Source organism: Mastomys coucha, unplaced genomic scaffold, assembly GCF_008632895.1.
Source record: "Mastomys coucha isolate ucsf_1 unplaced genomic scaffold, UCSF_Mcou_1 pScaffold14, whole genome shotgun sequence".
In the NCBI taxonomy this organism is placed as follows: domain Eukaryota; kingdom Metazoa; phylum Chordata; class Mammalia; order Rodentia; family Muridae; genus Mastomys; species Mastomys coucha.
In genome coordinates, this window is record NW_022196896.1 from 109,850,418 (window position 1) to 109,853,689 (window position 3,272).

The window sequence follows — 3,272 nt, forward strand, 5'->3', positions numbered from 1 at the left end:
CAGGTTCTTCATAGAGGGTGGGGTAGGTGGGGCTTTGAAAACACAGTGAGGGCCCCACCCAATCCCTGAGGGCAGAGAATCCAGCATAGATTCTATTGCCAGTGGTTTAACAGCACCCACGTTCACTAATGGGACTTTTATAGGCAACAGCAAGCATAACACAGTTAACTGACACTAATGTTTAATTGTTTTTTTTCCTCCCATTGACTTAAAGGCCCTGCTCACAATGTGAGCTGCAGCCTTCCACACAGACAAATCAGTGCCTGGCTCTTCCACATCCTAACTTCCACTGCCTCCTCCCTGCAGATACCCCGAAACTGCAACACACCCCTTCCCACACAGTCTATTTAAGACAACCAACTCGAATAAATTGCAGCCACTCTATAAACTGTCAGAACAAAGCGGGGGCCCAGACCAGGGCCAGAATAGATGTCTCAGAACTCACTGTCCGGTGAGAAATGTCCTAGAACCGGTTCTGTCCCAGGCTAGTGAGTCACAAAAGAAGACTGGCAAAACTCTGCTAGGGTGAAAACACTGGTTTGGATAGCAGAGATAAAGGGATTGGATAAAAGGGAAAGAGCCAGAAGAGCTTAAATAGGCTTTTCAAACACCCAGGTGCAATGGGGTAGAAAGACTTGGAAGAGAATGCTAGATAATGTTACTCAGCAAGTAATGGAGAACTCCAGTCAATGGAATGAGGCTGGGAGATGGGGTTTCCCCGCAAAAAGAAATCATGCATGGGGTTCAGCCAGGTAAGTCTTCTGTCCAGACAGAACAGAAGAGACAAGCAGGCCATGTCTTGATCTCAGAGCATCTGGGGGAGAGGTCTTCCTTGAAAGATAACAACTGGGAATTGGTTCTTCTGTCTATGCTAAGGAGATATTTCCTGCATTGAGCTACCACAAAGTGGGATGTGGAATTCCCTAATCTTGTGGCCGAGATCCAACCATTTAATCCAGGAGAAAAATGAACCCCTCCACCCCTGAACTTGAAAAGCAATGTCTTGCAACGTAGCCAACCAATATGGATGCCAACCGCCAACTTCCTAGTGCCACACTCACCACCTCCAAAATAAGGAATTCCACATTCAAAGCTATTGTGTTATTCTACTGTGAAAGCGACATAGATTGTGACACTTATTCTATTATGTCATCATGTCCTTGGCATCATGTTGCAACTTTGGAGACAATTGATTTGAGAACTAATGCACATCCATTCACAGCAAGTCTTAAAACTCAGGTCAAGAACAAAGTCCCCACTTTGGAGGAGGGGGGTCTTTGCACATGAATTCTGCCCTGTGCCAAAAGTTTTCTACCCTAACCCCCTGAGTTCTGAGCTGATGCTCCTGGGAAACTCTGTGAGTCACATCCTACTGTGTTCAAATTGTAAACAACAGAGCTAAACCATCTCTCCGGCAAACTTAGCCACTTCCCTCTGTCCTACCTCTGTCTTCCGTGCACCCAGATGACCACTGTATAGCCAGTGAAGACCAGGGAGGGGAAATGAATGACTTACAGGATGTGAACAGTGTGCCAGGAGATGGGGTGTCACTTCTTCCAGCTCAAGAGTCTCTTGGTGGCTTTTTAATAGCTCCATGTCTCACAAGTCTTAGCAAAGTGACCATTCCCTCATCCTAGCTCCCTCCCCCAGCTGATCTCCAAAGGGAGGGTTAAATGACAGGATTCCAAATATCTCAACAGTTGAGCAAAGTCAGTATGAAAGGTTCTACTAGCTCATGGAAAATGCTCTCTGCACACACAACCAGCACAGGAAATCCAGAGTCAATTCTTACTCTGTCTTGTCATCTGAGACTCAGCAGGGTTGTTTCTTCTATACCCAGAGCTATTCAGAGATGCAAAGCCACACTCCTGGGCAAGTATGACATCCATCCATGCTGTGTGGGTAATTCCTAGCTCATCAGCAATCTCCAGTATCCCTCATACAGCAAAGCTTGATTGGCTGACTGGCTGGCACGTAGTAGGTATTCCGTGAATATTTACTGCAGGATATATATTTAGGGAGGGTCAGGATTCCCAGAATAGCCGTGAATGCACCCGTCTTACTTTCATTTTTGTTACTGTGATAAAACATCCTGAGCAAAAGCAACTTAAAGGAGGAGAGGGTTCGTTTGACTTACAACTCCAAGTTATAACCCATCGCTGCAGGGGGAGGCACAGAGGCAGGTGCCTGAGGCAGCCGATCACGGTGTGCCCACAGTCAAGAGCAGAGAAAACCTAGGCACATCTGCTTGCTGCTGCTTCCACTGCTCAGCTAGTTTTCTTCACTCTTCTTCAGTCAGGGCCTCACCCAGGGGAAGGTACCACTCACCACCAGGGTAAACAGTCCCACTTCAACAATCAAGATAATTTGTTCAATCTGATCTATATAACTCCTCAGTTAAGACTTCCTTCTCAGGTACATCAGATTGGGTCAAGTTGACACATTAAGCCAATCAGCATAGTTTCCAAGATATTTGGAAATGGCAATGCCAAGTGACAAAGTCAAAGGGCCGAACACTCCTGGGTGGATGGGTAGGTGGACGGTAACTAGGAAGAGAGTTCTAAAATGGTTCCATGTCTTTACAACTGTGGGGCGTTGGGAAACTATTTAAACTCCCTAGACCTTAGTTTCCTCTGTTAAAACAGGCAGTAATAAAGATTCCTATCTCAATGGGTCACTGTGAGGATTAAAGGACAGGATTTATGCAAACCTCTTAGAACTTCATCCAGGATGAAGCTGGCTTTAACAGATCCTGAGAATCTTCATTAAAACAGTAAGACCATGGCAGGCTCTCGCAAAGAAAACCCTGAATCACTAAATTGTGAAGAACCAAGATGTTTTTCAGAGCCCAACACTTTAGAGTTAGTAGCACACTGCTACCCCTAGACCACAAGTTGGTAGGGGAGGGGCATTTGAGATTCTACCCAGGAGGCACACACAACAGGGTTCCACGTAGATTTGTGGTCTGAACTGGTAGAATTGAATGAGTGTAACAGAATGAATGCACAGACGGACAATAGGAAAAGACTTTAAGGGAAGGACAGTTTGTCTGCTCGTGTCTCTCACCCAGATGTGATTTGCTTTCCAGAAGCTACTTAACAATCTCTGTACTTGGTTTTGGTTTCCTTAACTGGTAGGTCCTGCTGGTAACCAGGGATAACAGCTGAGCGATGCCGTGTTCTGCAAGATATAAGACAGCCTCCAACAAAGAACTGTCCTGCAGTGTGTGTGGGGGGAGGGGGTGTGTGGGTGGGTGTGTGTAGGTGGGGGTG